General features: G+C 23.8%; 1 long non-coding RNA gene across 1 annotated transcript in view; it reads left to right on the plus strand.

The window, feature by feature from the left end:
- LOC142240302 (uncharacterized) overlaps window positions 1-6723 on the plus strand; it is a 115503-nt gene extending 108780 nt beyond the window's left edge. The window contains exon 4 of the long non-coding RNA XR_012723225.1: window positions 6699-6723. This is a non-coding gene — a long non-coding RNA (uncharacterized LOC142240302). The remainder of the gene's footprint in view (window positions 1-6698) is intronic.
- The last annotated feature ends 17809 nt before the right edge of the window (window positions 6724-24532 follow it).

Below are 24532 nucleotides of genomic sequence, written 5' to 3' on the forward strand. Positions count from 1 at the left end.
TCAAGCCCCAAGAGCTTCTGCTCAGTCACTATCAATTTGTACAGCTTGGCATTGCCTTGATGGAACGAAATTCCTCTTCTTTTTGCTAAGGCTGGCCGCTTTTGAGCAATTGCTTTTTCCACTCGGTCCAATTTTTCACACTACAGTGAACGATTGGACTGCTTACGGAGCTTTTTTCGATGTCTGTGGGATTGGGTGGTCCTGCTTAACACTTTCACTACCGAAATAAACGTATTGTTAAAAACATAAATTTTTCTTCTAGTTTTCTTGTACTAACAGTGTGTAAAAAAAAACAATTTTGAGGACCTACCTTATTTAGTTCAAGAGCTATATGAGTTTTTTCTAAAAAAAATTCCATATTTTTCGTTTATTGTTAAAGAAGTTTATAAAAAGACATTCTAGTGCTTATCAATATGGAAAATATGTATAGCTTATATATAAATAAATCGAAACTAAGTGGGGAAATGGAGTTTTAGCAGTCAAAATGTTAAAATACAATTCCTCTTATATTGGCCAAATCTGTCCTCTTATCGGCGTTTGTTTCCTTCTGACTTTCCCATGGTTGTCAGTGAAGTTCCAAGTTAAAAGTTTTACCGCATGAGAGCAATTCATGCTAGATTTTTCCCAGCCCGGATTTGAGGATTTCGCCCCAAATTGGGGATATTTTTTCGTGAATGGGGACGAAATTTCTGAGTTGGGAACTTGAGGATTTGGAGATTTTTGTGGGTATTTTTGTTTTCGAGAAATCGGTTTAATCTTTTTTAACAAAATTTGATTTCAATAGACAATTTTGACAAAATTTTATTTCTATAGAAAATTGTGCCAAAATTTCATTTCTATAGAAAATTTGGTCAACATTTCATTTCTATAGAAAAGTTTGTCAAAATTTTATATCTATACAAAATTTTATCTACATTTTATGTCTATAGAAAATTTTGTCAAAATATTATATCTATAGAAAATTTTGTCAAAATTTTATTTCTGCAGAACGTTTTGTCAACATTTTATTTCTATAGAAAATTTTGTCAAAATTTTGTTTCTATAATAAATTTTGTCAAATTTTTATTACTATAGAAAATATTTTGAAAATCTTATTTCCACAAATAATTTTCTGAAAGTTTTATTGCTATAGAAAATTTTGTCTAAATTCTATATCTATAGAATATTTTGTCTAAATTTAATTTCTATAGAAAATTTTGTCAAACTTTTGATTTTATAGGAAATTTTGTCAATATTTTATTTCTATAAGAAATTTTATGAAAATTTCATTTGTACGGGAAATTTTGTCAAAATTTCATTTCTATAGGAAATTTTGTCAAAATTTCATTTCTATAGGAAATTTTGCCAAAATTTCACTTCTATACTAAATTTTGTCAAAATTTCATTTCTATAGGAATTTTTGCCAAAATTTCATTTCTATAGGAAATTTTGTCAAAATTTCATTTCTATAGGAAATTTTGTCAAAATTTCATTTCTATAGGAATTTTTTTGAAAATTTTATTTCAATAGAAAATTCTGTCAAATTTTTATTTATATAGAAATTTTTGTCAATTTTTTTTTTTCTATAGAAAATTTTGTCAAATTTTTATATCTATAGAAAATTTTGTCTACATTTTATTTCCATAGAAAATTTTGTCTAAATTGTATATCTATAGAAAATTTTGTCAAAATTTTATTTCTGCAGAAAGTTTTGTCAACATTTTATTTCTATAGAAAATGTTGTCAAACTTTTGTTTCTATAGAAAATTTTGTCAAACTTTTGTTTCTATAGGAAATTTTGACAAATTTTTATTTCTATAAAAAATATTTTGAAAATTTTATTTCCACAAATAATTTTCTGAAAGTTTTATTGCTATAGAAAATTTTGTCTAAATTTTATATCTATAGAATATTTTGTATAAGTTTAATTTCTATAGAAAATTTTGTCAAACTTTTGATTTTATAGGAAATTCTGTCAATATATTATTTCTATAAGAAATTTTATGAAAATTTCATTTGTATAGGAAATTTTGTCAAAATTTCATTTCTAAAAGAAATTTTGTCAAAATTTTATTTATATAGGAAATTTTGTCAAAATTGCATTTCTATAGGAAATTTTGTCAAAATTTCATTTCTATAGGAAATTTTGTCAAAATTTCATTTCTATAGGAAATTTTGTCAAAATTTCATTTCTATAGGAAATTTTATCAAAATTTAATTTCTATAGGAAATTTTGTCAAAACTTTATTTATATAGGAAATTTTGTCAAAATTTCATTTCTGTAGGAAATTTTTTAAAAAATTTCATTTGTATGGGAAATTTTGTCAAAATTTCATTTCTATAGGAAATTTTGTCAAAATTTCATTTCTATAGGAAATTTTTTAAAAATTTAATTTCTATGGGAAATGTTGTCAAAATTTCATTTCTATAGGAAATTTTGTCAAAATTTCATTTCTATAGGAAATTTTGTCAAAATTTCATTTCTATAGGAAATTTTGTCAAAATTTCATTTCTATAGGAAATTTTGTCAAAATTTCATTTCTATAATAAATTTTGTCAAAATTTCATTTCTATAGGAAATTTTGTCAAAATTTCATTTCTGTAGGAAATTTTTTAAAAAATTTCATTTTTATGGGAAATTTTGTCAAAATTTCACTTCTATAGGAAATTTTGTCAACATTTCATTTCTATAGGAAATTTTATCAAAATTTCATTTCGATAGGAAATTTTGTCAAAATTTCATTTTTATAGGAAATTTTGTCAAAATTTCATTTCTATTGGAAATTTTGTCAAAATTTCATTTCTATAGGAAATTTTTTTAAAATTTCATTTGTATGGGAAATTTTGTCAAAATTTCATTTCTATAGGAAATTTTGTCAAAAGTTCCCTTCTATAGGAAATTTTGTCAAAATTTCACTTCTATAGGAAATTTTGTCAAAATTTCATTTCTATAATAAATTTTGTCAAAATTTCATTTCTATAAGAAATTTTGTCAAAATTTTATTTTGACAGGAAATTTTGTCAAAATTTCATTTCTATAAGAAATTCTGTCAAAATCTCATTTCTATAGGAAATTTTGTCAAAATTTCATTTCTATAGGAAATTTTGTCAAAATTTCATTTCTATAGGAAATTTTGTCAAAATTTCATTTCTATAGAAAATTTTGTCAAAATTTCATTTCTATAGGAAATTTTGTCAAAATTTCATTTCTAGTGGAAATATTGTTAAAATTTCATTTGTATGGGAAATTTTGTCAAAATTTCATTTCTATAGGAAATTTTTTAAAATTTCATTTGTATGGCAAATTTTGTCAAAATTTCATTTCTATAGGAAATTTTGTCAAAATTTCATTTCTATAGGAAATTTTGTCAAAATTTCATTTCTATATGAAATTATGTCAAAATTTCATTTCTGTCGGAAATTTTGTCAAAATTTCATTTCTATAGGAAATTTTTTTAAAATTTCATTTCTATAAGAAATTTTTTAAAAATTTCATTTCTATAATAAATTTTGTCAAAATTTCATTTCTATAGGAAATTTTGTCAAAATTTCATTTCTGTAGGAAATTTTTTAAAAAATTTCATTTGTATGGGAAGTTTTGTCAAAATTTCACTTCTATAGGAAATTTTGTCAACATTTCATTTCTATAGGAAATTTTATCAAAATTTAATTTCGATAGGAAATTTTGTCAAAATTTCATTTCTATAGGAAATTTTGTCAAAATTTCATTTCTATTGGAAATTTTGTCAAAATTTCATTTCTATAGGAAATTTTTTTAAAATTTCATTTGTATGGGAAATTTTGTCAAAATTTCATTTCTATAGGAAATTTTGTCAAAAGTTCCCTTCTATAGGAAATTTTGTCAAAATTTCACTTCTATAGGAAATTTTGTCAAAATTTCATTTCTATAATAAATTTTGTCAAAATTTCATTTCTATAAGAAATTTTGTCAAAATTTTATTTTGATAGGAAATTTTGTCAAAATTTCATTTCTATAAGAAATTCTGTCAAAATCTCATTTCTATAGGAAATTTTGTCAAAATTTCATTTCTGTCGGAAATTTTGTCAAAATTTCATTTCTATAGGAAATTTTTTTAAAATTTCATTTCTATAGGAAATTTTTTAAAAATTTCATTTCTATAGGAAATGTTGTCAAAATTTCATTTCTATAGGAAATTTTGTCAAAATTTCATTTCTATAGGAAATTTTGTAAAAATTTCATTTCTATAATAAATTTTGTCAAAATTTCATTTCTATAGGAAATTTTGTCAAAATTTCATTTCTGTAGGAAATTTTTTAAAAAATTTCATTTGTATGGGAAGTTTTGTCAAAATTTCACTTCTATAGGAAATTTTGTCAACATTTCATTTCTATAGGAAATTTTATCAAAATTTAATTTCGATAGGAAATTTTGTCAAAATTTCATTTCTATAGGAAATTTTGTCAAAATTTCATTTCTATTGGAAATTTTGTCAAAATTTCATTTCTATAGGAAATTTTTTTAAAATTTCATTTGTATGGGAAATTTTGTCAAAATTTCATTTCTATAGGAAATTTTGTCAAAAGTTCCCTTCTATAGGAAATTTTGTCAAAATTTCACTTCTATAGGAAATTTTGTCAAAATTTCATTTCTATAATAAATTTTGTCAAAATTTCATTTCTATAAGAAATTTTGTCAAAATTTTATTTTGATAGGAAATTTTGTCAAAATTTCATTTCTATAAGAAATTCTGTCAAAATCTCATTTCTATAGGAAATTTTGTCAAAATTTCATTTCTGTCGGAAATTTTGTCAAAATTTCATTTCTATAGGAAATTTTTTTAAAATTTCATTTCTATAGGAAATTTTTTAAAAATTTCATTTCTATAGGAAATGTTGTCAAAATTTCATTTCTATAGGAAATTTTGTCAAAATTTCATTTCTATAGGAAATTTTGTAAAAATTTCATTTCTATAATAAATTTTGTCAAAATTTCATTTCTATAGGAAATTTTGTCAAAATTTCATTTCTGTAGGAAATTTTTTAAAAAATTTCATTTGTATGTGAAGTTTTGTCAAAATTTCACTTCTATAGGAAATTTTGTCAACATTTCATTTCTATAGGAAATTTTATCAAAATTTAATTTCGATAGGAAATTTTGTCAAAATTTCATTTCTATAGGAAATTTTGTCAAAATTTCATTTCTATTGGAAATTTTGTCAAAATTTCATTTCTATAGGAAATTTTTTTAAAATTTCATTTGTATGGGAAATTTTGTCAAAATTTCATTTCTATAGGAAATTTTGTCAAAAGTTCCCTTCTATAGGAAATTTTGTCAAAATTTCACTTCTATAGGAAATTTTGTCAAAATTTCATTTCTATAATAAATTTTGTCAAAATTTCATTTCTATAAGAAATTTTGTCAAAATTTTATTTTGATAGGAAATTTTGTCAAAATTTTATTTTGATAGGAAATTTTGTCAAAATCTCATTTCTATAGGAAATTTTGTCAAAATTTCATTTCTATAGGAAATTTTGTCAAAATTTCATTTCTATAGAAAATTTTGTCAAAATTTCATTTCTATAGGAAATTTTGTCAAAATTTCATTTCTAGTGGAAATTTTGTCAAAATTTCATTTGTAGGGGAAATTTTGTCAAAATTTCATTTCTATAGGAAATTTTTTTTAAATTTCATTTGTATGGGAAATTTTGTCACAATTTCATTTCTATAGGAAATTTTGTCAAAATTTCGTTTCTATAGGAAATTTTGTCAAAATTTCATTTCTAGTGGAAATTTTGTTAAAATTTCATTTGTATGGGAAATGGTGTCAAAATTTCATTTCTATAGGAAATTTTGTCAAAAGTTCACGTCTATAGGAAATTTTGTCAAAATTTCACTTCTATAGGAAATTTTGTCAAAATTTCAATTCTAAAGGAAATTTTGTCAAAATACCATTTCTATAGAAAATTTTGTCAAAATTTAATTACTATAATAAATTCTATCAAATGTTCATTTCTATAGGAAATTTTGTCAAAATTTCGTTTCTATAGGAAATTTTGTCAAAACTTCGTTTATATAGAATTTTTTTATTAATTTATTTTTTTATTTAATGTTTACAAGCACAACAAGACAAGGTCTTATAATTAAAGTACAGGATGAGAATCATACAATTTTCTGTTGAAATTTCGAAATTGCATTTCTATAGAAAATTTTTTAAAAATTTCTAAAGGAAATAATAAAATAAATAATTTAGTTTAATAACTAAAACAAATTAATTTTTCAGGTTTATATTTTATTTCTAATTAATTCTGTAAGTGATACCATGGTTTTCACAATGGAAACAATTTTAGTTATAAAATTATTAAAATTATTTTAAAATTAATTAATTGTATTAATTTATTATGTGATTGAATCACAAATATATTTTTTTCTGTTTAGGGCACCTTGCGTTTCACTTAAGCAGAATTTCGTGGAAAATATATGGTCCTGTAAGTGGGGGTCGTGGTGGTCACTTCAAATTAAAATTCTATTTTTCTATTCATTCGTAAAATTTCGAGTAGGTGACTTTACACAATAAAATTTACGTCAATAAAATTTAATTTTCAAAACAATACAAAAATCGATTAGCCAAAATTGTTTGAAATTACAAAAAATTTGTTTTCAAATTTTACATTCTTATTAATTATATGTTTTAATTACTCAACTATATTTTAATAACTCAATTTTATTTATTTTTCAGGATTTTTCTACAAAGCCATCACAAAGTAAGTAACTAAAACATCAAAAAAAAAAAATTACAATATTTTTTAAAACTATGAAGAACTAAAATTACCATATCTCACATAAAAGCAAACATTCCTTATCTCTTTCTTCCTGCCATTTAAGAAAATCACATTGCTCATATTTTTAAAAGTATTTAAAAACAATTACTAAAGAAAAGTTATTTATGACAAAAAGAATGTTTGTTTGTTTTTTTTTTTTGTTTTGCATGAATTTTTGTTGACAATCACAAAAGAAAGTTTACGTATGCTTATGCATGTAATTCTTCGATAAAGAATGAAATTTATTTAAAGTTTCTTCTTTTGTCAAAAAATGTGCAAATATTTTGTCATGCCTTATGCAATTGTGTGTTTGTTTTATTGATAAAAAAAACAGAAATATTTAAGGTATCCTTGTTGATCGAGAAGGACAAAAACACACACATAAACAATGTTGTATGTTGGGAAATGAATAAAAATCTTTGTAACAGATATACTCTGTAGGAATTCTCTATATTTAATATTTGTATGTGTATATAGGGGGAAATTGCGTCTCATTCTCTCACTCTCTCTTTCTCACTCGATTAAACACATTTGTTCTGTGTGTATGAGAATTTAATATTTACCACTTTACAAGAAAATTGTCCTTAAAATGTTATGCTTTGAAAAGTTTTCTTGGGATTTATTTTTTTTAGTTTCTAGAGAAGAGAAGGAAAAAAAGGAAAATTAAATCGAATATTCTGTTCCTTGGAATTTTAAAATATATGGAATAGTTTCTATTGATTTGTCAAATAAACCTAAAATAATTTTTTTTATTAATAAGATTAAATAAATATTTTTAAAATATATAGAAGTTAGCTTTATGGCATATATTCATGTGTGAGTTTCTAAAAATAGAAGCTTAGGAAGTAATACCTAAAAAGATTGTTAGTTCGAAAATTTGGGCGTAAAAAAAATCATCATTTTCGACACTTCTCTTTATTTTCCTAGAATACCTCTAGATTTTTAATTCCAGGCAAATTGGGTAAAAACTACGCATTCTAGAAGCCCAAGAAAGAAAGTCGGGAGATCGGTCTATATGGTGGCTATATAAAAACATGGACCGATAAACCTGATTTTCGGCACACCTCTTTATGGTCCTAGAATACGTCTAGATTTCCAAGTTAAGGCAAATTGGATAGAAAATACACTTTCTAGGCGCTCAAGAAGCAAAATCGGGAAATCGGTCCATATGGGCGCTGTACCAAAAAAAATTGACCCATAGGCACCATTTTTGATACACTTATTGATGGTCTTAAAATACCTCTAGATTCCCAATTTCAGGCAAATTGGATAAAAACTGCAGTTTTTATAAGCTTTAGACCCCAAATCGGGAGGTCGGTTTATGTAGAGACTATATCAAAACTTGGACCGATATATCCCATCTTCGAACTTGACCTGCCGGTAAACAAAAGACGAATCTGTACCAAATTTCAGGACGATATCACCATTATTGAAGGCTGTTTCTATAGAAATAAAATTTTTCAAAAATTTTCTATAGAAATAAAATTTTGACAAAATTTTCTATAGAAATAAAATTTTAACAAAATTTTCTATGGAAATAAAATTTTAACAAAATTTTCTATAGAAATAAAATTTAAACAAAATTTTCTCTAGAAATAAAATTTTAACAAAATTTTCTATAAAAAAAATTGACAAAATTCTCTTTAGAAATAAATTTTTGAGAAAATTTTTAAAAAGAAATAAAATTTTGACAAATTTTTCGATCGAAATAAAATTTTGACAAAATTTTCTATAGAAATAAATTTTTGAGAAAATTTTCAAAAAGAAATAAAATTTTGACAAATTTTTCGATAGAAATAAAATTTTGACAAAATTGTCTATAGAAATAAAATTTTGACAAAATTTTCTATAGAAATAAAATTTTGACAACATTTTCTATAGAAATAAAATTTTTGGCAAAATTTTTTATAGAAACAAAATTTGAAAAAATTTTCAATAGAAATAAATTTTTAACAAAATTTTCAATAGAAACACAATTTTGACAAAATTTTCTATAGAAATAAATTTTTGACAAAATTGTCTATAGAAATAAAATTTTGAATAAAATTTCTACCGAAATAATTTTTTGACAAAATTATTTATAGAAATAAATTTTGACAAAATTTTCTATAGACTATTATAGGAAATAAAACTTTGACAAAATTTTCTATAGAAATAAAATTTTGACAAAATTTTCTATAGAAATAAAATGTTGACAAAATTTTTTATAGAATTAAAATTTTGATAAAATTTTTTATAGAAATAAAATTTTTACAAAATTATCTATTGAAATAAAATTTTGACAAAATGTTCGATAGAAATAAAATTTTCTATCGAAATAAAATGTTGACAAATTTTTTTATAGAATTAAAATTTTAATAAAATTTTTTATACAAATAAAATTTTGCAAAATCTTCAATGAAAAAAAAATTTCAAAAATTTTCTATAGAAATAAAATTTTGACAACATTTTCTATAGAAATAAAATGTTGACAAAATTTTTTATAGAATTAAAATTTTGATAAAATTTTTTATAGAAATAAAATTTTTACGAAATTATCTATTGAAATAAAATTTTGACAAAATTTTCGATAGAAATAAAATTTTGATAAAATTTTCTATAGAAGTAAAAGTTTGAGAATATTTTACTATTGAAACAAATTTTTGACAAAATTTTCTATAGAAATAAAATTTTGACAAAATCTTCAATGGAAATAAAATTTTTCAAAAATTTTCTATAAAAATAAAATTTTGACAACATTTTCTATAGAAATACAATTTTTACAAAATTTTCTACATAAATAAAATTTTGGCAAAATTTTCTATAAAATTTAAATTTTGACAAAATTATTTATAGAACTAAAATTTTGACAAAATTTTCTATAGAAATAAAATTTTGACAAAATTTTCTATAGAAATAAAATATTGACAAAATTTTCTATAAAAATAAAATTTTAACAAAATTTTCTATAGAAATAAGATTTTGACAAAATTTTTTATAGAAATAAAATTTTGCCAAAATTTTCTATAGAAATAAAATTTTCACAAAATTGTCTATAGAAAAAATGGTGAAGGGTATAAAAATTGGTAGAATATTTTTGACTCAAGTGGCAACCATGGTTATGAACCGATATGGACCAATTTTGGTGTGATTGGGGATCGGCATATATAACTAAAGACCGATATGGACCAATTTTAGCATGGTTGTTATATACTAACACCACGTTCCAAATTTCAACCGAATCGGATGAATTTTGCTTCTCCAAGAGGCTCCGGAGGTCAAATCTGGGGAAGGTTTATATGGGGCCTATATACAATTATGGACCGATACATACAAATTTGTGCATGGTTGTCGGAGACCGTATACTAACAACACGTTCCAAATTTCGCATGGATTAGAGGCTCCTCCATGAGGCTCCGACGGTCAAATCTAAGGATCGGGTTATATGGGGCCTATATATTGTTATGGACCGATATTTTTGCATGGTTGTTAGAGACCATATGCAAACATCATGTACCAAATTTCAGGCGGTTCGTATGAAATTTGCTTCCCTTTGAGGCTCCTCAAGCCAAATCTGGGGATCGGTTTATATGGGGGCTATATATAATTATGGACCGATGGGGACCAATTCCTGCACGCTTATTAGAGACCATATACCAACACCATGTGCCAAATTTCAACCCGATCGGATGCAATTTGCATCTCTAAGAGGGTCCGCAAGCCAAATTTGTGGTCGGTTTACAAGGGGGCTATACGCAAAAGTGATCCAATATGGCCCCTTTGCAATACCATCTGACCTACATCAATAACAACTACTTGTGTCAAGTTTCAAGTCGATAGCTTGTTTCGTTCGGAAGTTAGCGCGATTTCAACAGACGAACGGACGGATATGCTTAGATCGACTCAGCATTTCACCACGACCTTTTATGGGGTCTTAGAGCAATATTTCGATGTGTTACAAACGGCATGACAAAATTAATATAACCCCCATCCTATGGTGGAAAGTATAAAACTAATTAAAAGATCTTCCTGTGTAGTTAAAATTAAGAACATCTTTGAGAGGACCTTTTTGGTAGTTCTTTTAAAGTTGTGCCTTTAGAAGAACTTTCAAATTTTTTTTGCTGGGAACTTAACACATTTTTAACACTTCGATAGCATAATTTTGTGTAGAAAAAAAAGCTGAAAAAAACGAATAACTTGAAATTTGTTTCCTAGAATCAAGAACGCAAAATTCAAATTTAAAAGAGAATTGAACCATAAAAGTATCCTTACTTCAATTATACGCTTCTTTGGCTCGGAAACAATACCAAAATTATTAGTTTAAAGACAAAATCTATAGAAATTGACATGAATTTTTTTTAGTGCATGTACTGATCAGGCTTATATAAATATTTAATCCGCCTTTTTTATCGAACATAGACTCCATATAGACTAAAATACAATTTGGTTTGAAGATTCTGCGCAGTCTATGGTGGAGGATACATAAGATTCGACCGAATTTCTGGTCTTATGTCTGTGGTATATTTATGATCAAATTTTGGCAGGGTCCTGAGTCTTTCTGCCAACTGAAAGTCTGTACCATTATTCATTTTCCTCAAAGTTTTTCCAAATTTTTCTCATATAGTTTTTTATCATATTACATGATATCATGATGTCATCTAAAACATGACTTTTGTTTATTTCTTTGCTTTCAATCCTTTATGCAAGGGCATACAAATTTCCATTACAAACTTGACTTTTCATAGTTTAACCCAGTTGTTGAGGTTAGATTTAATTACATCTGGGCTCAAACAATAAACCGCAAAGGGTTCTTAAAAGAAAATCTCGCCTTAAATTAAATTCATCCTTCGAGAGAAACAATGATTTTTACCTTTACCTAGTTTTCTGATTACTTTTGTCAGAATTTTTCTTTTATTATGGAATTCTTTTTTAAGTACTCAAGTGAAAATACACACAGCAAAATTAAATTAATTAATAAACAAAATTATAAAAAAAACTATAATAAATATATAAATTTTTCAAAAAAAAAAACTGCTACAATTAAAGGAGTAAATATTGAATTAAAAACCGAGGGAAAATAGAGACTTTTAGATAGTGTTACCTCTTAGCGCATTTGGAATAATAAAGGTGAAGAACTATATAAAATTTGAAAAAAAAAATCTACCACATCCTAATGTGATAGAGATTTGCTATACTTTTCAGTGTATTTACTTGTGTCTTTTTGCACATATCCCCTACATATGTAAAAATGTTCCATTTTTTTTTGCATAAAACAATTTTGTGCCAAAAGGCATTGTGTTTTGCACACCAAAGTCGTCTTTTGTTATTTTGTTTCCTGTAAGCCAAGTACTTTGTATACAATTGGAGAGCATATCTGAGGAAAATGTGTCCAGCAATGTGTACGTGGCAATGGTCGGAACTGTGTATTAGGTAGTTTCGGAAAAATTTTTTTTCGCAAAAAACGTAGGTTACGTAACAATTTTATTTCTAAAGAAATTTTTTTCCAAATTTTATTTCTATAAAAAATTTTGTCAACATTTTATTTCTTTAGAAAATTTTGTCAAAATTGTATTACTATAGAAAATTTTGTAATAATTTCATTTCTATAGAAAATTTTTCATAAATATTATTTTTATAGAAAATTTTTATTTCTATAGAAAATATTGTCAACATTTTATTTCTATAGATAATTTTGTCAAAATTTTATTTCTATAGAAAATTTTGTCAAAATTTTATTTCTATAGAAAATTTTTTCAAAATTTTATTTCTATAGAAAATTTTGTCAAAATTTTATTTCTATAGAAAATTTTGTCAAAATTTTATTTCTAAATAAAATTTTGTCAAAATTTTATTTCTTTAGAAAAATTTGTCAAAATTATATTTCTTGAAAAAATTTTGTCTAAATTTTATTTCTATGGATAAATTTGTCAAAAGTTTATTTCTATAGAAAATTTTGTCAAAATTTTATTTCTATAGAAAACTTTCTCAAAATTTTATTTCTATAGAAAATTTTTGCAAAATTTTATTTCTATAGAAAATGTTGTCAAAATTTTATTTCTATAGAAAATTTTGTCAAAATTTTATTTCTATAGAAAATTTTGTCAAAATTTTATTTCTATAGAAAATTTTGTCAAAATTTTATTTCTATAGAAAATTTTGTCAAAATTTTATTTCTATAGAAAATTTTGTCAAAATTGTATTTCTCTAGAAAATTTTGTCAAAATTGTATTTCTAAATAAAATTTTGTCAAAATTTTATTTCTATAGAAAAATTTTCTCAAAATTTTATTTTTATAGAACAATTTTCTCAAAATTTTATTTTAGAACAATTTTGATAGAACAATTTTGTCAAAATTTTATTTCTATAGAATTTTGTTTGCAAAATTTTATTTATATGGACAATTTTGCCAAAACTTTATTTCTATAGAAAATGTTGTCAATATTTTATTTCTAAAGAAAATTTTGTCAAAATTTTATTTCTATAGAAAATTTTGTCAAAATTGTATTTCTATAGAAAATTTTGTCAAAATTGTATTTCTATAGAAAATTTTGTCAAAATTGTATTTCTAAATAAAATTTTGTCAAAATTTTATTTCTATAGAAATTTTTGCCAACATCTTATTTCTATAGAAAAACTTTTTTAAAATTTTATTTTTATAGAACAATTTTCTCAAAATTTTATTTTTATAGAACAATTTTGTCAAAATTTTATTTCTATAGAATTTTGTTTGCAAAATTGTATTTATATGGAAAATTTTGTCAAAACTTTATTTCTATAGAAAATGTTGTCAATATTTTATTTCTAAAAAAAATTTTGTCAAAATTTTATTTCTATAAAAATTTTGTCAAAATTTTATTGCTATAAAAGATTCAAATTTCAAAATTTTATTTCTATAGAAAATTTTGTCAAAATTTTATTTCTATAGAAAAATTTGTCAAAATTTTATTTCTATAGGAAATGTTGTCAAAATTTTATTTCAATAGAAAATTTTGTGAACATTTTATATCTATAGAAAATTTTGTCATAATTACATTTCTATAGAAAATTTTGTCGAAATTTTATTTCTATAGAAAATTTTGTCAAAATTATATTTTTATAGAAAATTTTGTCAAAATGTTATTTCTAAAGAAAATTTTGTAAAAATTTTATTTCTATAGAAAATTTTGTCAAAATTTTATTTATATCGAAAATTTTGTCAAAGTTTTATTTCTTTAGAAAATTTTGTCAAAGTTTTATTTCTTTAGAAAAATTTGTCAAAGTTTTATTTCCTTAGAACATTTTGTCTAAATTTTATTTCTATAGAAAAATTTATCAAAATTTTATTTCTATAGAAAATTTTGTAAAAATTTTTTGGTATAGAAAATTTTGTCAAAATTTTATTTCCATTGAAAATTTTGTCAAAATTTTATTTCTATTGTAAATTTTGTCAAATTTTTATTTCTATAGAAAATTTTGTCAAAATTGTATTCTATAAAAAATTTTGTCAAAATTTCATTTCTATAGAAAATTTTGTCAAAATTTTATTTTTATGGAAAATTGTATTTCTATAGAAAATTTTGTCAAAATTGTGGTCCCATAGAAAATTTTGTCATAATTTCATTTCTACAGAAAACTTTGTCAAACTTTTATTTTTATAAAAAATTTGGTCAACATTTTATTTCTATAGAAAATTTTGTCAAAATTTTATTTCTATTGAAAATTTTGTGAAAATTTTATATCTATAGAAAATTTTGTCAAAACTTTATTTCTGTAGAAAAAAGTTCTTTCTTTAGAAGTGTCTGTAGAAAATTTTGTCAAAATATTTTTTCTACAGACAAATTTTGTCAAAAGTATGTAGTAAATTTTTTCAAAATTTTATTTCTATAGAAAATTTTGTCAAAATTTGATTTCTATAGGAAATTTTTTCTAAATTTTATTTCTATAGAAAATTTTGTCACAATTTTATTTCTATGGAAAATCTTGTCAGAATTTTATTTCTATAGAAAATGTTGTCAAAATTTTATTTCTACAGAGAATTTTGGCAAAATTTTATTTCAATAGAAAGTTTTGTCAACATTTTATTTCTGTAGAAATTTTGTCAAAAATATTATTTCTATAGAAAATTTTGTCGAAATTTTATTTCTATAGAAAATTTTGTCAAAATTTTATTTCTATCGAAAATTTTGTCAAAATTTATTTCTATCGAAAATTTTGTCAAAATTTCATTTCTATAGAAAATTTTGTCAAAATTTTATTTCTATAGCAAATTTTGTCTAAATTTGATTTCTATAGAAAATTTTGTCGAAATTTGATTTCTATAGAAAATTTTTTCTAAATTTTATTTCTATAGAAAATTTTGTCACAATTTTATTTCTATGGAAAATCTTGTCATAATTTTATTTCTATAGAAAATGTTGTCAAAATTTTATTTCTATAGCAAATTTTGTCTAAATTTTATTTCTATAGACAATTTTGTCAAAATTTTATTTCAATAGAAAATTTTGTCAACATTTTATTTCTGTAGAAATTTTGTCAAAAATATTATTTCTATAGAAAATTTTGTCGAAATTTTATTTCTATAGAAAATTTTGTCAAAATTTTATTTCTATCGAAAATTTTGTCAAAATTTTATTTCTATCGAAAATTTTGTCAAAATTTCATTTCTATAGAAAATTTTGTCAAAATTTGATTTCTTTAGAAAATTTTTTCTAAATTTTATTTCTATAGAAAATTTTGTCAAAATTTTATATCTATAGAAAAATTTGTCAAAATTTTATTTCTATAGAAAATGTTGTCAAATTTTATTTCTATAGAAAATTTTGTGAAAATTTTGTATCCATAGAAATTTTTTGTCAAGATTTTATTTCTATAGACAATTTTGTCAAAATTTTATTTCTATAGAAAATTTTGTCAAAATTTTATTTCTATAGAAAATTTGGTCAAATTTTAATTTTTATAAAAAATTTTGTCAAAATTTTATTTCTATAGAAAATTTTTAGCAAAATTTTATTTCTATAGAAAATTTTTAGCAAAATTTTATTTCTATAAAAAATTTTCTAAAAATTTCATTTCTGTAAAAAATTTGTCCAAATTTTATTTCTATAAAAATTTTGTCAAAATTTTATTTCTATAGAAAATTTTGTCAAAATTTTATTTCTATAGAAAATTTTGTCAAAATTTTATTTCTCTAAAAAATTTTGTCTAAATTTTGTTTCTATAAAAAATGTTGTCTAAATTTTATTTCTATAGAGAATGTTATCAAAATTTAGCTTCGGTATAAAATTTTGTCAAAATTCTATTTCAATAGAAAATTTTGTCAAACTTGTATTTCTATAGAAATTTTTGTCAACATTTTATTTTTATAAAAAATTTGGTCAAAATTTTATTTCTATAGAAAATTTTGTCAAAATTTTATTTATATAACATAAAAAAAGTTCTTTCGATAGAAATTTCTGTAGAAAATTTTGTCAAAAGTTTATTTCTATAATGTTTTTTTTTTATTTCATTTCTATAGAAATTTTTGCCAAAATTTTATTTCTATAGAAAATTTTGTCAAAATCTCCCATAGAAAAATTAGTCAAAATTTTATTTCTATAGAAAAAAGGAAAAACTGCGACAAACACCGGTACTTATCCTGTAATAGGTCCGTCACTGGCGATTTTCACCAATTTCCCTTAGAGTAGAGCGCCCTTCAATCTCTAAAAGCTATATGCCACCCCCGTGGCATGCCAAAAACAAATATGGTTACGTGGAACATTAAAATGATTTTCAGTTATTCCCCCCAGCCAATGCTCATTCGGAACCACTTTCGCCCAAAATTAATGTAGGAACCATGGGACGTATGTTTGATAATATCACAATTAAAATTTATCATACGCTTCACTGTCCAAATATTTCCTAAACAGGCTAAGTTTCCAATATACCCATAGCTCCTAGGCAATCGATCCATCCTAATGTACAATATTTTGTAAAACAATCTCATACTTTATGGTCTACATTTATATGAAGTCGTTAGGATTTTAAACGATTTCTTTTACTTTCTAGCAATGGTGTTGCCAAAAAAAAAAACTGCACCAGTATAAAAAGTGTAAATGCACAAACATGAATATGTAAAAGAAAATATGCATATCACATTTGAGTATGCTCTTTATACAAGAAAATGGTCACAGTTTTAGACGATTGTATATAAGAAATGAATTTCTATAAAATGTATTCTATTTTTTTAAATAATGCATATTAAAAAATAAATTGGACATATGGTCCAAGAACTGAATTTTATATTGCTTCGAGTGCATTCGAATTTTGAGTGCCGGTAAGGTTAATTTTGGTGGATGTATAAAAAATAATTTATTCATATATAAAATATATTCCAATTCATATATATTCACAATCACCTTAACTAAAATACACCTACTTTAGTATTTGGACTAGAAATTCTCTTTGAGAAAAAATCACCCCCACCCCAAAAAAAAAATTAGAATAATTTTTAATGCAATTTTTGCTTTCTGTCTCGTTCTCATAAAAGAGATGCATTCATTCATGTTGAAGTCCTTAATTACAAACGTTGTCTGATGTTCAAGGGTTTCCTCAATTCAATAAGAGAGCATGTCCTTCATAAAACACTTGCGTCCCCCAGCCCCCCTTCCCATTACTTTGCCAACAAATCTATAGTAAATGTATCTATTGCTTGGAAACCATAGAAAAATGAAATGAAATAAAGACACAAGTATGGAAATTTCAATACCAGCATCATCATCGTCTTTGCATTAAAGAAGAGAAAATGTAACAAAGCTATTATAATGACATTAGCAACATTTCCAATCATTAAACACAAATTATCGTAAAATTTACCCAAAACAGAAATAGAAAATAGAAGAGTGATAGGAAGAATCATGAAAATTTCCCATTCATATTGAATGCCCGATTCATTTTTACTCTTGAGGCTAGACATTTGTAGAGGCTCAATTTTGGTACTTGAATTGAATTTCATGGAAAATATTTTGGACTTTTGTGAATTGTAATTAGGTCTTTTGTGATATATATAAAAAAATAAAGAAAGGAAGAACTCTAGAAATAAGATTTGGTGGATAGTTAGGGGTATTCAGTTGTCTACAGTGGTTGTATATGGCGACAAAAAAGTGTAATAACAAACGAGATTTTTTAATCAGGATTTCAAAGATTTCCTGTCCTTAAAATGAGAGTGTGAATTTTACCTAGCATAGCAGATGTTTTTCTCTGACTTAAAGGTTTTTCAAAAACTTGAGATGTATTTCAATACTTTATTTAAAGATATTTTGTATTTATTTTTAATTTTATTTCTATAGAAAATTTTGTCAAAATTTTATTTCTGTTCGAAATTTCATCAAAATTTTATTTCTATATAAAATTTTTTGCAAAATTTTATTTCTATCGAAAATTTTGTCAAAATTTTATTTGTGTTGGAAATTTCATCAAAATTTTATTTCTATAGAAAATTTTTGCAAATTTTTTTTTCTATAAAAAATTTTTTGCAAAATTTTATTTCTATAAAAAATTTTATGCAAAATTTTATTTCTATAGAAAATTTTATTGAAATTTGATTTCTATAGAAAATTTTCTATTCGAAAATTTTTTTCAAAATTTCATGTCTATAGAAAATTTTGTCAAAATTTTATTTCCATAGAAAATTTTGTGAAAATTTTATTTCTATAGAAATTGTTGTCCAAATTTTAGTTCTATAAAACATTTTGTTAAATTTTATTTCTATAGAAAGTCTTTGCAAAATTTTATTTCTATAGAAAATTTTGACAAAATTTTATTTCAGTAGAAAATTTTTTCAAAATTTTATTTCTATAGAAATTGTTGTCAAAATTTTAGTTCTATAAAACATTTTGTCAAAATTTTATTTCTATGGAAAATTTTGTCAAAATTTTATTTCTATAGAAAATATTGTCAATATTTAATCTCCATAGAACATTTTATTTCTAAAGAAAATGTTTACAAAATTTTGTTTCTATAGAAAATGTTTACAAAATTTTATTTCTATGGAAAATGTTTTTAACATTTATTATACCCTGCGCCACACTGTGGAACAGGGTATTATAAGTTAGTGCATATGTTTGCAACACCCAGAAGGAGACGAGATAGACACATGGTGTCTTTGGCAAAAATGTTCAGTGTGGGCTCTTGAGTCGATATAGCCATGTCCGTCTGTCCCTCTGTCCGTGAACACATTTTTGTAATCAAAGTCTAGGTCGCAGTTTTAGTCCAATCGACTTCAAATTTGGCACAAGTATGTATTTTGGCTCAGAATAGATCTCTATTGATTTTGGAAGAAATCGATTTAGATTTAAATATAGCTCCCATATATATATTTCGCCCGATATGAACTTTTATAGCTCCAGAAGCCAGAGTTTTACCCTAATGTGCTTAAAATTTTGCTCAAGAAGAACAATTAGTAGTGTAGTCAAGTGTGCCAAATTTTATTGAAATCGGTTCAGATTCAGATATAGCTCCCATATATATTTTTCGCCCGATATGGACTAATATGGTCCCAGAAGCCAGAGTTTTACCCCAATTTGGTTGAAATTTTGCACAGGGAGTAGAATTAGCATTGTAGCTATGCGTGCCAAATTTGGTTGAAATCGGTTGAGATTTAGATATATCTCCCATATATAGCTTTCGCCCGATTTACACTCATATGACCACAGAGGCCAATTTTTAACTCCGATTTAGTTGATATTTTGCACAGGGAGTAGAATTAGCATTGTTGCTATGCGTGCCAAATTTGGTTGAAATCGGTTCAGATTTAGATATAGCTCCCATATATATGTTTTTCTGATCTCGACAAAAATGGTCAAAATACCAACATTTTCCTTGTAAAATCGCCACTGCTTAGTCGAAAAGTTGTAAAAATGACTCTAGTTTTCCTAAACTTCTAATACATATATACCAAGCGATAAATCATAAATAAACTTTTGCGAAGTTTCCTTAAAATTGCTTCAGATTTACATTGTGTTCCACCCCAGGGCATTAGTCGACTTAAATTTTAAGTCTAAAGATTTTGTAGAAGTCTATCAAATTCTGTCCAGATCGAGTGATATTTAAATGTATGTATTTGGGACAAACCTTTATAGCACCCAACACATTTGACGGATGTCATATGGTATCGAAAATTTAGATCTACAAAGTGGTGCCCTTCCCCGCCCGACTTTCCTTACCTTTTTCTATAGACAATTTTGTCAATATTTAATTTCTATAGAAAATTTGGTCAAAATTTTATTTCTATAGAAAATTTTGTTAAAATTTAATTTTTATAGAAAATTTTGTTAAAATTTTATTTCTATAGATAATTTTGTCAAAATTTTATTTCTGTTGAAAATTTCATCAAAAAATTTTTTTTTTTTCAAAATTTTATTTCTGTTGGAAATTTCATCAAAAGTTTATTTCTGTAGAAATTTTTTGCAAAATTTTATTTCTATAGAACATTTTTTGCAAAATGTTATTTCTATAGAAAATTTTGACACAATTTTATTTCAATAGAAAATTTTATTGAAATTTGATTTCTATAGAAAATTTTGTCTTGGAAAAATTTTTCACAATTTTATTTCCATAGACAATTTTGTCAAAATTTTATTTCCATAGAAAATTTTGTCAAAATTTTATTTCTATAGAAAATGTTGTCAAAATTTTATTTCTATAGAAAATTTTGTCAAAATTTTATTTCTATAGAAAATTTTGTTAAAATTTTATTTCTATAGAAAATTTTGTTAAAATTTTATTTCTATAAAAAATTTTTGAAAATTTTTATTTCTATAGAAAATGTTTTCAACATTTATTTCTATAGAAAATTTTGTCAATATTTAATTTCTATAGAAAATGTTTGCACAATTTTATTTCTATAGAAATTTTGACAAAATTTTATTTCAGTAGAAAATTTTGTCAAAATTTTATTTCAGTAGAAAATTTTGTCAAAATTTTATTTCCATAGAAAATTGTGTCAAAATTTTATTTCTATAGAAAATTTTGTCAAAATTTTATTTCCATAGAAAATTTTGTTAAAATTTTATTTCTATAGAAAATGTTTTCAACATTTATTTCTATAGAAAATTTTGTCAATATTTAATTTCTATAGAAAATGTTTGCACAATTTTATTTCTATAGAAAATTTTGACAAAATTTTATTTCAGTAGAAAATTTTGTCAAAATTTTATTTCAGTAGAAAATTTTGTCAAAATTTTATTTCAGTAGAAAATTTTGTCAAAATTTTATTTCCATAGAAAATTGTGTCAAAATTTTATTTCTATAGAAAATTTTGTCAAAATTTTATTTCCATAGAAAATTTTGTTAAAATTTTATTTCTATAGAAAATGTTTTCAACATTTATTTCTATAGAAAATTTTGTCAATATTTAATTTCTATAGAAAATGTTTGCACAATTTTATTTCTATAGAAAATTTTGACAAAATTTTATTTCAGTAGAAAATTTTGTCAAAATTTTATTTCAGTAGAAAATTTTTGTCAAAATTTTATTTCGATAGAAAATTTTGTCTATGGAAAAATTTGTCAAAATTTTATTTCTATAGAAAATATTGTCAAAATTTTATTTCTACAGAACATTTTTGCAAAATTTTGTTTCTATAGGAAATTGTTGCCAGATTTTATTTCTATGGGAAATTGTTGTAAAATTTCATTTCTGCGGCATATTTTGTCAAAATTTTAGTTCTATAGGAAATTTTGTCAAAAATCTATTTCTGTTGAAAATTTTGTCAAGACTTTATTTCAATAGAAAATTTCAAAATTGTATTTATATAGGAATCTTTGTCAAAATTGTATTTCTATCGAAAATGTTGTCAAAAATTTTTTTCTATAGAAAATGTTGTCAAATTTTTGCAAAATATTATTTCTGTAGAAAATTTTGATAAAATTTTATTCCTATAGAAAATATTTCAAAAATTTTATTTCTATACAAACTTTTTGCAAAATTTTATTTCTGTAGAAAATTTTTTGCAAAATTTTATTTCTGTAGAAAATTTTTGTTAAAAATTTATTTCTATCCCTTTCCGACCTATAGCCGATCCACGTGGTAGATTTTCCTAAATTTTTGAATTCTGTTATTTATGTGTACATAGAACATTGTAAATTATTACGTTTGTTCAGTTTGATCCTGTATCCTGTTTTTTTTTTTTCAAGATACGCACTATTGTTGCAGTCCGGTAAAAGCCCGGGCGTAAAAATATCAAAAACCCAAATAATCACGAAGTTACTGTATGCATACAATATTTAATATGTTTTCTTATTGAAAACACTTGTTTGATGAAATATTCCACAACTTAAATAATTTTAATTTATTTGCAAACTTACTTCTTCCACTCATTTTTACAAATGCGCAACACTGCTGAAACTACAAAATTAATATGAAAAGCAAATATTTATAACGGTTCTTCACATTCTTAGACAAAGAGAGAGCATACACAATTATTTTTTGCCGCTCTTATTGCAGTACGTCATATATTAAAGAAATTATAGAGACTTAAATTTACCCGCACAATTGTGCGTATACGGTCGGAAAGGGCTATAGAAAATTTTATCAAAATTTTATTCCTATAGAAAATTTTGTCAAAATTGTATTTCTATAGAAAAATTTGTCAAAATTTTATTTCTTTAAAAAATTTTCTAAAAATTTTATTTCTAAAGGAAATTTTTGCAAAATTTTATTTCTGTAGAAAATTTTGTCAAAATTTTATTTCTATAGAAATTCTGTCAAAATTTTATTTTTATAGAAATTTTTGTCAAATATTTTATTTCTATAGAAAATTTTTGCAAAATTTTATTCCTATAGAATAATTTATCAAAATTTTATTTCTATAGAAATAAAATTTCATTTCTATAGAAAATTTTTGCAAAATTTTATTTTCATAGAAAATATTGTCAAAATGTTATTTCTATAGAAAATTTTGTTAAAACCGTGTATCGCTCATTCATTATCGGTTTATTAGCACTGTGTGCCCTTTACTTTAAGAGGGAGGAGAGAGAGACCAAGAGAGAATTTTTCTTTGTTGTTGTTGTAGTGGTAGTCACAGCCAAGAATTCTCTTTGCCACGCCAAATACTCTATACATTTGGAATTAACAATCAAAAGCGAGCATTGTAAACTGTTGTACTTGCATATAAATTGCATTCATTTGAATATCTTCAAGGATACAAATCGCCATTGCATAGTCCTTAGCATTTCTACACACACACACATGCAAAAACATTTAGCAATAAAGAGAAAGATACAATGATGACATTGTCCTTATCTTTGACTGTTTGTAAAAGCACCCAGCTATAATAACCACAACCATATTAGTGAGAAACTAAACATAAATGAAAATTATTAAGAATCAATAATATAAATAAATAGATTTTTGTGGTATGTATACAGAAAGTGATTTCGCTTGATAGTAGATAGGGACAGTAGGAATCTCGTTACTTCAATCACCAATGGCAATTAAAAACTTTATTGGTTCAAAATAAAAATTTAATTGACACAGATAGTTTGTATGACTCCGCTGTATTTTGAGTATACAGAAAAAATACAATATGTCTTCAATTATGAAATTAATTGATTTTTATTTGGAATTTATTTAATCACAGAAATGTCATCAACGTCAATTAAAAATTTTAAAATTAATTTAGACTTAATTTTTGTAATTGATTTAACTTTAAAAAATAATTTATTGAAAAATAATTTATTGAGTTAATTCAATTAAATAAAATAGGAAACTTTTAGGTAGTTAGGGGAGGTACTTTTCGGAATCTTAAAACTCTCTTGGATAAATATTGACTTTCCAGGCAATTGTTATTGAAATTAAATCGTTTTCAATTTCTCTCTCTAAATTGTTTGCTGGGTTGAGGAGGTTTCTATTTTGGATCTCTGCTTTTTGATCAGCCCATTGCCTAGTTGCTGCATATTTGATTATGGCGACAATGCTGGCTGCTCAATATGAATGTGAATAGAGTGGTTGGCTGTTATGGCGAGGAGATCTCGCCTACGAATACTTTTGGTTGCATTCGAGATTTTGCTACATTTGTAAAAATTATTTTTCCTTTATTTTTATAAAATTTCCTGGTAAGCTGGTACAAAGCCCAAGAGTAGAACAAATGTTACTCTGTATTCGTTGCAGAGATTTTGTTTCAAATTTGTTACATCTTTATGGTTAAGAGGGTTGGCCCAGACACCTTTTTGCTTTTATTCGTTTGGGTTTTTTGCCCGGCCTTTATGTGGCTGTGTTTTTCTTGTCTATGGTATCATATTTTTTCCAAGTCATTTTCGTCTGTGGCCTTTATTTGTATTTCATTATAGGCTTTAACATAATTATAGTTTTGGCTTCATATTTTTTTTGTTTTTGGGTTTTATCTGACAGGGGTTCTTTGGTAACCATTTTGGGCTCTTATTTAAAATACGTCTTCATTGTCTATTAACATCATGAAAGTTTACCATATTCTTGGTTTTTTTCGTTGCTTGGCTCAAGAAATTGTTGCCTATCGAATGGGCCGAGGAGGGTGAAAATTTTATTATATTTATGATTTTAGCCGAGCTAACTAGGCCAAGAGATTGGAAATATTTTTGGTGTGGATGGACCTTCACATTTCAATGTGGAAAGTTGTTTTTTAATAATACCTTCTTGTATTGCATTCCATTTCAATGGGTGTGATAGATTTTTATAAGTTTCCAAATAATAATCGTTTATATATGTACATAATTTCGATTGAACTTTTCACCGAATTTTCCAATGGATATTATGAAAAAAAGTTTCCGTTTTCAACTACAA

The sequence above is a fragment of the Haematobia irritans genome, chromosome 5 (genome assembly GCF_050003625.1).
Source record: "Haematobia irritans isolate KBUSLIRL chromosome 5, ASM5000362v1, whole genome shotgun sequence".
In the NCBI taxonomy this organism is placed as follows: domain Eukaryota; kingdom Metazoa; phylum Arthropoda; class Insecta; order Diptera; family Muscidae; genus Haematobia; species Haematobia irritans.